We start from the raw sequence: 12637 nt of genomic DNA on the forward strand, positions 1-12637 counted from the left end.
CTCTCTTTCTTTCATTCTCTTCTTTCATTTTTCTCTCCTTCTCCTCTTGTTCTATTCTCACTTCTTCCACAAGGGCCTCCGCAGTCAGCTTGTTCAGTAGGTATCTGGCATACTCCAGATGCATCTGAAGTTCCATCAATTTAGTCAGTCTGTTGCTCATTTTTACTGTTGATCAATCAACAAGGGTAGCTGGACTGCCGAACGAGTTTCAATTTATAGTGAAAGCGCGGACGTGATGGAAAACATCCCCTAATAACATAAAATTGATCTTACCTAGATCATGACCAAAAAAACAACAACAACAACGCGCGGACCTAAAAGAAACACTCGCTCACTTTTTTATGCTACCCATCACTTCAATAGACTATCCACATACGCAAAGCAATCCAATCTAACCCAAAATATATACCTCTAACAGCCAAAAAAACAAACATCATTTTAATCTACTATCCACACCAACCTGCTTTATCACTTACAAACACAATCACACTAACTCATACCCTCACATTTTTAAGAAAGAGTTAGTGTTTATTTTCACACTACTCTACCTACACACATTGGCAAATGGATCGTTATTTCTTTTCTAGAGTATTGGGTAGCCCTGAAAAGGGCTGTTTTTTGTTTTGCTATGGCATTCTTTTTTAGTTTCTAAGAATGCGATGTCCTCTGAGGATATACTTTCTGGCAATAGGTCTGCTTCTTCGGAAAGAGAAGAAGAATTCTTTGGTGTCGATACGGCAATCGACAAAGCCTCTGTCAGCTTCAGGTTGCTGCTGCTGCTGCTGTTGCTGTTGTTGCTGCTGTTGCTGCTGTCTCTGAAGTCTGTACTTTTCTGTCCATTCTTCTTTTTCCCTGTTCATTTCTTCTCTGAAGAGCTCTTCTATCAGGTCTTCAGTGATTTTTAACATTCTCACATTCTCTATTTCTTCTGGCTTTGGTATCAGACTGTGTCTGACCCTATGCAAATTCACGTAGGCTTCGTTGAGCTTAGCTAGTTTGGAGCACATCTTCGTAGGAGGATGAGTCGACAATGGATGGTTAGACTGGGAACAAACCGGTTCTTAAAGTTAAAGCGCGGACGTGAAGGAAAACATCCCCCACACGGTTTTTTTCGAGCCGCAACGTTCATGAGAGGGATAGTAAGAAATGAAAGAGCATCAATCCAACATTCTTCTAGCTAAACAAAAGACAAAGACATTTTTTCAAAACACAACATTTTTTATTCAAAAATCACTTAACACTAAACAACAACATTTTTAACAATAATATAACACTATAACATCAAACAATTTTTTTCAAATCACAAACAATTTTTTCTCAATTCTCAATCTACTTTGAACAGGGCTGACAACGTTGTGAATGAAATTGTGATTTCCACTGTTGGAAATCATTAGGCCATTGATGGACACTACGTTTCCTAGCTTGAGACAAAAGATAAGCATAATGGTCACAAAACCATCGATCTACTTTCACATCGTTTCTAGCAGAAGAACGAGGATCGAAATGAGTCACTAAATGTTCTAAGGAATAGCCCAGGCTGCGATGATGCAGAAAATACACACAGTACTGTCCACACACCAAGGAATCTGTGCCTTGTAATTTCACGTTATTGAATCGGGTGGTTTGAGCATTTCTTCTCATAAAGTCGATGATATCGTCTTCCAAAGGGGGCAATCCGTACGAATCGAAATATTCCACACATCCTTCTTGAGGAAAGTAAACGGCTACCCAGTGGGTTCCTGGGAGATGACTGTCGTCCGTGTTGATCACGTAAGCTTGATGGTCTTTAGGTTTGCGATGAGGGAGTTCATCTTTAGCACAGACGACAGGATTCCAAGAAGCCGTATACGAACTGTGGTTCAAAAGGTAATAAAGTTCCCAGGTATCCATTGTTTTGTGTGTTTTTTTTCTTCACAGGTAATAATAAGTCGTCAATTCGATCCTGACTTTTTGCTTGAAAATGTCTGACGAATAAACGGTTATTCGTTCTGTTTCCTCACTCTGATTCAGGAGAGCTTCGATACGATGGATCTCTTGAGTGGTTAATGGTGGACAAGAATGTTCACGCAAGTCTTTATACCACTGGTGCAACACGTCTTTGTTCGAGATGAGACTCCAAGCATCGTCCAGATACTCGTCCAATTTTTCTTCTTGACTTAACATTAGGCATTTATCGTGTTGAATTTGACTGGGATGATCGTTTTGACATCCATAACAATTTTTCTTGATCAATTCCGTCATTTTGTCGACCAAGTGTTTGGCAAAACAGGAGACTAAATGGGCTTCTTGTTCTGGCCATCTCGATTTCATCATGATCACTTCTTCTTCTTCCACGGTCTCCTTACATTCCATGTCCAAAGTTTCTTCACTAGGTAAAGAGGGATAACAGTCTTCCATGGCTTCTAGTAATCTAGAATGACTTCTCTCAAACTATTGATTTCTATCGTATTATCAAATTCGGCATACAGGATGACGTTCACCGTTACATCAGGGTCTCGGTTTGCAAACTGAATTTCCACACGAATTTGGCCGGATTTTATAGGGTGGAAATGTCCCTCGTCGCTGCCTTGGTCTGGAGTGAAATCGAAAGCCCACAAAGCATAACCTCCTGCGTAATCCTCGTACGTAATGCCGTGACTGGTATTGGTTCCTAACTGGCCGGTGGCTTCGTACAGGGACAAGTACGATCTCAAGTAATTCTTCTTCTCAAAGTCAGGCTCAAAGGGTCGGGTACACAAGGTCTTGCCATCGCGACTGACTTCGATCTTGGACACGCCAAAGTGTTGAAAGTAGAAAGGATTTTTAGCCAAAGCTCCGTTGAAGGCTTCATTTTCGACGATACCAACGATCAAACGCTTGGGTAGCTGTCCTTGGAACAGATGATCTTCGATCATGGATCGTTGTCCCTTGGGAATGGTGAAGGTTTTCACTTCCACGCGTCGTATGGGATACTTGGCTGTCGTTCTGCTCAACGTTTGACTGATGTCGTTACCCACTTTAGGTAACACTTCCACACGACGTACGTAGAGCCTGGCTTCCTCGATGACAGTTTTGCAAACAGTACTACCTATCAAATGGAAAGCGGCACTGCTCCGATTCAGTCTCAGGCGGACATTCACCCCGTTTAGTAAATATTTCTCTTGCAACCACATGTCCAGATGTAAACGATCCATCAGTTCTAAACTCTGTCCATCTTTGATTCTGTTTCTTCGTTCTATAAATCCATCATTGTTTTTTTTGGCTGCTGGATCAGTTTCCAATGTTTCAAACTGGCCTGTTTCGTCAGCTTCCCATAGCACACAGGCATTGAGATGAGTGTTCTTGGCGTCTATTCCGTACGTCAAGAGATTTTCCAGGTACGCACGATAAGGGTAAGTATCCATGCTGCTACTGACCAGTTTGTTATTCAAGTACAAGTCCACTCCGCTAAACAAGGAATGCATGAAATTGTTGACGGGAGCTATTACCTCATCGCCATCTAGGGTCGAATTGTCCTCATCGACAACTTTGACTTTCAAGTACAAGTAACTGCTATTCAGATCGATGTAATCTTCGGGCTGTCCTTTGATTTCAAACTCGATGGGAGCTGAGGCTGTCAATGAGGAGACGGGGTGAAATTCCACCCACTGGGATTCTTGCATCGTCATCATGGTGGGGGGCATGGCAAACAGATCCAGTTCCGTCTTGGAACAGGCGCATGACTCTCGGTGCATCATTTTTTTTGTTCTGTGTTTCAATAATCGAAAACGTCTAAGTCTCGAACGGTTCTTCTTTTTTTGGCCTTTCTCGCTTGAAGTCTGGTGAAAGGGTGTTTTCTTCGTCGTCTCTTTCTGCCTTGTCCTTGCTGAATGCCTGACTCGGTAGCGTGCAGGGCATTTATAGGTGTGTCTCGTCGGCCTAAAATGTCTTTGCCCGTTTGTAACAAGACATTTTTGCCTGCCCTCATGAAGGCTTCTTTAGGGTTTTGTTTGTCGATGATGACATTTTGGAGAAATTCTTTGCCTTGCGTCAGTGCCGCATCTTTCAAGGCGTGCAATCCGCGTGTCACCATCGGTTTCAACACCGGAGCCACCGAACGAAAGGCCGATTTTAACATATCTCCTAAGCCGTGTCCTCGCTGTCGAGCAACTCCTCGGTACACTGGATACATGACTTAAGAGTCGTGAGAGAACCGTTTTCGAAAATGGAGTTTCACCGTGACTTTTCCTTTGGTGAATGGAATATTTTGTCCCAAATCTCCTTTTATAGCAATGTTGACCGTGTCCAAATACGACTTGCTGACAGGCAAATAGTGAGGATGGACAAATTCGCGGTGGACGTGGTAAGTGTTTCCACCTTCTTCGTCAGCGTTCGTGGCAGAATCCACTTTGAAAGGAATGACACGCAGTAACGGTACGGAGGTGTGTCCCACCACGTTGTACTCCACCACATCGGAATACACGAACATCAAATTCAGTCCTTGGTTCAGTTCTACCGGGGCACGAAATAACTTGCTAAAAGACTCGTTGTCGTAAACGATGGGTAATTCGTTTTTCTTGAGCATGGCCTTTCTCATGTCCATGTCTCCGCCCAACATGTCAAACAATTCAGGACAAAATAAAATGGACAGGATTTTACTTCGTTCAAATTTCATCAAGAAGCGACGAGCTGCTTTGTGGTACTCCAGGGTGACACTTTTGTTGACATGCTCTAAAGCTTTCAGAAACACGACATTAAACCTGGAGGTTATGGTGCTGACCAAATGTTGACCACTAAAATAATAGCCTGGGGGAATGAACAAGTGATAGATGGTGTACTTTTGTGCACGGGTTTTCTTGTCATATTTGACATTGCTATCCATCCACTGTTGCATTTGCTCGTCATGAACTTCCACATCAAAAACATTTTGATTGGGAAGGACATTGAGGACTTGGGTTGGGTGAATCATTTCCACTAAAGCCACTTCCCAATGGGCTTCGTGATCTAAGGGGATGGCTTGAGGTAATTTGGCCGTGTAACAGCACAACGTGTTCTTGGGAAACACCTCCATGGAACTGTCACTGGGTAAGGTCAAGTAAAATTGATTTTGGTGACTCATAATTCTAGAGTTCTGTGGCTGTCCGAGGGGATATTACTGGACGTCAGAGGCGTGTCTCCACCCAAAATGGGGTTCTGGTTGTGACTGACACTGGCACTGGACACAAGGTTCCCGGGGTTCCCGTTCGAGGAGAATTTCAGGGAGGGATTGGGAAGCAGGTAACCGATGCAACTGCTCAATAAAATGGTCCACAATTGTTTGTCTCCTTGTTGCAAACTCAAATTGGCGATGGCTGCCCCGATGACACAATACACCACGAAGATTTGGCAGAAAAAGACGATTTGCGTTTTAGGCACACGTTCTCCACACCACACCCACAAGGGTTGTTTTTGTAAATCTTGCACAGAAGAACTAGGGGAAGAAGGACTGGTCGACGTAGCTGCGTCTGCTGCTGTGTGAAAGGGCATGATGGTCACTTCTTCTTTTTATAGTCGATGACTTGCGAAGCGTCGATCCAAGAATCGAAACTGGGTGGATATCCTTTCCAACGTACTTTGACTTCTTTGACACGTCGTTTGCCCACTTTACGGGTTCTGCGTTCCAGAATGCTTTCGATGTCGTACACGTCGTCTTCTTTTTTGGTGACACGTTGTAACTCGGGCAAATAAAACGTTCCTTTGAGTACTTCTCCGTTCATGTCTTCCAATTTATAGACGGCAGGATGACGGCCATGCACTCGTCCAGTGACGCGAAACAATTCGGTCGTCCAGTTAGGTAAGTAACCTTTGTCGAAAGTGCGTTTGGTTTTGCCAATGCGCACCCAATCTCCTACGGTCAACTCTCCACTTTTCTTGGGGACAGCCCTCGTCGGGGACGTACCAAACAGGCGCTCAAACACCAGCACTTCGTTGTTGGGAGTCACGTCTTGCGGGGCACGTCCGATGCTTCGATGGTAAGATTGGTTGTACGCTTGCACCAGGTGCGGTAAGATGTCGATGTACTTCAGAGTGTGGTGATGCGTAAAATATTTCCACATGCGTTCTTTCAAAGTACGTTGAAAACGTTCCACGATGCTGGCTTTGGTTTCGGGATTCTCGGTGGTAAAAAAATGAATGTCACGTTTCTTTAATTCTTTTTGGAAAGCTTGGTTCAGAAATTCGGTACCTTTGTCCGTTTGCCATCGAAGAGGGCGACGACCACTTTGTTTCAACACCCGTTGCAGGGCTCGCACTAACTCGCTGCTGGATTTGGAAGTCAAGGGCACGACCCAGGCAAATTTGGAAAAGACGTCGATGACACAAAACAAATATTTGTAACCACGATTGTAGCTGGCCAAATGAGAGACATCGGCTAAATCGGCTTGCCATTGATGATCGATGCCTTCCACTCGGGTGCGACTTCTGGCAAACTTGCGTCGAATGGGTTTGTGTAAAGTGTAGGTAGCTTGTTCTTGTAACCATCGTTGCACTTGAGGTAAACGGAGACTTTTCAGTCGCGTTTTGGCAGCACGATACAATTTTTGAACTCCTGCGTAACCTGCAGGATGCGAGGGATCGTAGTAAATGCTGGCTAAGACTTTTTCCATTTTTTTTGTGTTGATTGGTGTCTTAATAAGGCACCCACTCTTGGAAGAGGCTACTCTTTTTCTCTTGGGGTATTTTCTTGGATTGCAAGGCTTTGCGTGTGCGGCCAGCAATAGGTGTCGAAGAGGAGGAGGAGGAGGATGTCTGAGCGGGGGATATTGGTTCTTGTTTCACTTCTGTCTTCACTTCTGTCTTCACCTTCTTTTTCTCTTGTGAGGAAGAAGGGGTGGCCATCATCTTTTTAATCCATCCAATTCTGGAGGTAGGTGGTGTTGTTAACTTGCGTACTTTTTCTGGTGGAGTTTGAAACCCTTCTTCTTCTTCTTCTTTTCCTTTTTCTGTCTTGGTCACGGGTACTGGTGGTACTGGTACTGGTACTGGTACTGGTGATGGTGCTGGACTTTTCATCAAGGTCTTAAAATCTTTCAAAGTGGGTAGAGCTGTTTCGTCTAAAGCTTTCTGGTGAAAGAGTTGCAGTCTTTGCAAGAGTTGACCGTACTTTTGCGATTTTTCTGTTTCGGACAAATCTTGGCGATCCAGCAAGGATTGCAATTCGTGTTGTAACTGGGACATCTCGCTCAAATGGGGATTGGGAGGTAAATGCGGGGTGCGTTGTTCTTGCCACCGATGGTATTCCATCCATCGTTTGTAAGGCACTAAAGCTAGTTTTCGTCCTTCCATGGGGTTGTCAGGGGTGAATTCTGAGATCTTGGGACTTCCGAAGGCCTTTTTATCTTGCTCCCATCAGTCCTCCCAACATGGTTCCCAAGACTCCTTTCAGTATGGGGCCTAACAAGAGAGGTAAAATGCCTCCACGTTGGACCAACATCTTCTTTTTTTGACGAATGGGAATTTTCTTTTGAACCATTTTCCGAAGAACGTGACGATGTTTGCCTAAGCATTGTTTCTGGTGTTTGGACAAAGGGATCGTGCCTTTCAAAACGTTCAAACAACATTCGCACACGGTATCGATGACCTCTTTGGAGGCTGTTTGAATGAGTTTTTTTCGTAGGGGTGGAGAAGCTTTGGACAGGACAGATAACAGGTCCCCATGTTTGGCTAAACGTGGTGGCAGTCCTTTCCTTTTTTTTCCTTGGGGTTTTCTGGAGGGTGACATCTTTGAGTCTTTAGGAGCACCTAAAAACACTGATACCCTACTCGGTCACAGGCCTTTTTTATACTGGAACGCGTCGCCATTGATTGTCTTTACGTCGTATCAGTTTGAGGACAGGCATGACACGTCGTGCAGGGGTACGTAACGGACTAAATCGAGCCAGTTCTTGCTTGGACAAATCCAGTAAACTTTGTAACATGCCCGATCTTTCTTGGACTTTGATTTTGGGAGAAGGTACTTTGTGAGCAGCAGCCACTGCCACTAAATTGGAGGGTCCTGCCACTGGGGAAGTTCTTTTGGGGGTCATCAACGGAGAAGTTCTTGGTGTGATTAACGTCTCCAAGTACTCTTCAGTTCCTGGTGACATCAACGGAGAAGTGGACAAACGTGAGGCTGCCGGAGACGTTGTGGCAGGTCGTGGCTTGCGAGTGTAAGGTTGCGTCCTGGCCGAAGTGCCTCTCTTGCGACTAGTTTTCTTCTGTGGACTTTTCTTTTTCTGGGGACTTTTTCTCTGTTTCTTTTTCTTGGGGCTTCTTTTCTTTTTCCGGGGTGATGGTGGTGGTGTCTGGTAAGAGGAGGGTCCCGCCACTGGAGAAGTTCTTCTTGGGGACTTGGTCTTTTTCTTTTTCTTCTTGGGGCTTCGTTGGACTTTTGTCTTGGGGATAACTTTGGGGGCATTAGGATCCCATCTTAAGAGTGAGCGAATGATGACCCCTCCTAGAGTACCGCTCCCTCCAGGTTTCAAAATGATTTGTTTTTTGGTTTGAGTGTCGATGCGGGGATCGGCCAGTTGGACCAAAGCGACTTTGTTTCGATCGAAAAAGCGTTGGGTTTGATGAGGAATCTGAATGATTCCTTGGAGTAATTGACGTGCCGTCACCGTGAACCATCGTAAGACTTCTTTGAGACTAGCTTCTAAGACACGGGCTCGTGTTTGTGGATCTTTTTCTCGGCTGATGCCATACAAGGCACGAATCAATTTGACGGGAAGATGTGACTGAAGGGACGTCATGTTCACACTGTGTGAGACAGGCGAAAAAGGGTCTGAGGTTTTTATAGATTTTTTTCATGGGAGGAGTGAAATGAAGTCGAGGACGGAGACGTGTACAGGACAGGCCCTCCGTCTTGGCACCAGTGGTGAAACAAGTGGGTACGAAATCGCAAATCCTCGGGGGTCGTAGGTTTCAAATCGACGAGTAAATAGGCGTGTGGCGTTTGAGTGGCATCGTCGTACGCCTGAGTCAGCCAAGGCGTTCCTAACTGTTTGGCTAAGACTTGCACTTGCGATTTATCTCGAGGGCTTTTAAACAAGACCACGTAATGCGCATTGAGACTGATGGTGCGATGGGCTTTACTTTGTTGAAACAAATTTTGGGTGATGTAAACGACACTGGCATTACGGTGATGCCCTTTGCGCGTAAACCACAATTTAATTTCTTCTTCGTCTTCTCCTAACATGTCGTCGAAAATGACCAAATGGGTTAGACGGGAGTCAGAGACGATGCCATCGTCTTCTTTAGGAATGCCTTCCACAAACACGATGGAATCGCCTTGACTTTCACGCAAGAGGCTGTACGCCGATTGCCACTCTTTGTAACACCACACGATCCGTTGAGGGGGCCGATCGATCAAATGATGTTTATGTTCGATCAAACGTTTGACGAATTCGGTTTTGCCTGAACCGCTAGGTCCAGCAATGAGCATGTTAAAGGGATGGCGAAGATACAAAGCCTCCCAACTGGCACGATCTAAGTGTTCGTCGATGACTTTGACAGTAGAGGAAGAGGGAGCAGAGACAGCAGAGGTAGCCATGGTGTGAGAAATGTCACTTGTGACACGAAAAACAAACAAGACAAGAGTTTATATACTTTTTCAGAACACGTTTATTGAATGTTTTTTTTCAAATATGAACACGAAAGACAAAAATACATACAACCCAAATAGTGATGTACAGGAATATAAAACACAGCAAAGCGATCAAAGTGGAATATAAACAAGTGTCTGTACAACATGTTTTGGTTAACCAAGATGTCCTAGGGACAGTGTGTAATGTTCTTACAGTCTCTACATGAGGTATTGTCACACAAGTGTCCTCCCGGAATGACCTTTCAGGCATGTCCATGACAGTCCTGTCCTGAAACGAGTGGTTGTTCTCGGTGACGGGTTCTTCTGGCACCGTCACTAACACGGGTTGAAAAGTAACTTTTTTCCTTGAACAACTCTTGTGCATACTGGGCCACTTCTTGGGTCCAAACCTCAAAACCCCCCTTTTTCCAGTCACGAACATCTGTCCAATGAGGGTGTAAGTCACAAGCTACACACACATCGTCATACACGTCTTGGGTCGCTAAAAGTTGACGAATCTTTTTTTCCTGTTGAGGTCGAGAAGTATCCAGATGAAAACGCAAGGCTTTGAACAAAAGGAGTTTTTCGTGACCATTTAAGGCCATGGAGGTGGTAAGTACTGATCGTAAAGAGTCCACAAAGAATCGGCTGGTAAACGAAATCCCAGAAAACAAGTCACTAAGACACACACCACTTGTCGTCCCAAATTGAATGGGTACAATTCTTGTAATAATTGATGGTAATGATCCACGGTTTGAATATGGTCATTGAGTTCCTTCCACGGAATCTGTTGAATGATATGTGACATAATCCGTGGCATGGCAACTTGATTTTATAGTGTCTTTGTTTCGGAAGCAATAAAGGTAATTTCTAACCAAACACGTTCGATCTCCAGTAGGGAATTTAAATGTTACATACTGTAACTGAAACGTCAGAGTTTGTCTAGATGTTTCGTCTTTTTCTAAGCAGATTCCATGTAACAAATGTTGGTAATCCTTTAACTCGTCTTCCTCAATACGTTGCAGTAAGTGAATCTCCAAGTAACCAAAATTACGAACGTCTAGCCCATCATCATTCATATACTGAAAGTATTCAACAAGGTCTGACCAGTGAAAAAATTTCTGACGAATCAGTCCTCTTATACCCTTCAGGTACCAGTGGTTAAAGATCTGGTGACGTAACGGATGCAATTGTTCTTTACGTTTCACTTGTATTTTCACCAGCTCTCGGTAAATCCTTTCTCTCAACTCCACAGGCAAAGCACGAATGTTCTCTTGTAAAGTATCCATGAATAGGTCATTGAGTTCCTTCCACGGAATCTGCTGGATGACATGTGACATAAACCGTGGCATGGCAGCCTCTTTTTATATTCTCTTTTTTTCGGATGCAATAGACGTACTTTCTAGCCAGAGATCTTCGTTCTCCAGTAGGGAATCTAAATCTTGCATACTGTAACCGAAACGTCAGAGTTCGTTTAGGTGTTTCCTCTTCCTCTAAGTAGATTCCACGTAAAATATGTTTGTAATCCTTTAACTTGTCTTCCTCAATGCATTGCACTAGGTGAATCTCGAAGTAACCATAATCATGAACATGTCGATCATTAGCGACCTCAAAGTTTTGAACAATGTCTGACCATTGAAAGAATTTCTGACGAATCAGTTCTCTTATACCATTCAGGTACCAGTGGTTAAAGATCTGGTGACGTATCGGATGCAATTGTTCTTTACGTTTCACTTGTATTTTGACCAGCTCTCGGTAAATGCGTTCTCTCAACTCCACAGGCAAAGCACGAATGTTCTCTTGTAAAGTATCCATGAATAGGTCATACTAAATCCTCTTTGGTCTGACACAAGAAATGTACTCTTTGCACAAACATGGTTTCACTTCAGTGTCGAATTTAAATCGTTGAGTCACTAATCTACACATTACAATTCGTTCAGAAGTTTCCTCTTTCACCAAGTTGACATTGTGTTCAAGATGTTGGTAATTCGTTAACTCTTCCTCTGGAATTCGATGCAGTACGTTTACAATGTAGTAGATAGAATCGTCAATACCAAACCATTCCTTTTTATAACCAGGAGGTCGTTGATCAATGTCTGTCCAATGGAACACTTTCAATTGAATCAGTCCTTGTATAGCCTTCAGGTACCAGTGGTTCAAACACCGGTGACGTATCGGATGCAATTGTTCTTTACGTTTCACTTGTATTTTGACCAGCTCTCGGTAAATGCGTTCTCTCAACTCCACAGGCAAAGCACGAATGTTCTCTTGTAAAGTATTCATGAACAGATTATTATGGTAAGAAGTTACTTCAATGTCTCGGTCCCACTAAAGGTAAGTAATGACAATTCGGTGACCATCGAGCATGTTCAACGTAGGCCGAATCTTGCGGTTCCCAGTGGTGAAGTGACACACCGCAACTGAAGCACTTGACTTTATCTCCTTCGCCCAAGTAGAAAAATCCGGCTCTGGCTAATTCTTCGGGGGTCGGTCCTCCCAGATACTTTGGCCATTTTCCTTTGAACGATTGAAGACGATTTTCAAAGTCGCAGTATTCCGACAAACGCACAGGAAACGAATATTCGTCTTTCACAGGTTCGTTTCGATAAGGGTTGGGTGACATGAACAGGAGTTTGCTCAGGGCTGGATGACATCCGTAGGGGGGTAGACGTGAAGGTGAACATTCCCCTTTAAACCCGGTAAAATGTCTAAGAGGACGAGCGGCATCGCTTTCGCATCCCTCAGGTTTGACACGCACAGCATCACTTTCCATGACAGGGGCAGTGAGAACAAAGTTCCCATGATGCTTTACGGCATCGCTCAGGTCACAACGTGCAGCATCGGTCCCATCGCAAGGCTCACAATCGCACTCGTCTGCAAACTCCGTTACGCAATTACAATGGTAACCACATGGACAATCGCAGTTTCCTTCCGGACATTTTCCGTCGCAATGCATGGGTCTTATCCATCCAGTATTAGTCACACTAGAGGAAGATACAACTTTTTTACAATCCCCAAACTGGAACGATGTCTTTTTCAAAGTATTCATCTTGTTCGCTCGGTCTTGGTAGTCACAAT

The sequence above is a fragment of the Sinohyriopsis cumingii genome, unplaced genomic scaffold (assembly GCF_028554795.1).
Source record: "Sinohyriopsis cumingii isolate HCF-2022 unplaced genomic scaffold, ASM2855479v2 utg001397l, whole genome shotgun sequence".
Lineage (NCBI taxonomy): Eukaryota > Metazoa > Mollusca > Bivalvia > Unionida > Unionidae > Sinohyriopsis > Sinohyriopsis cumingii.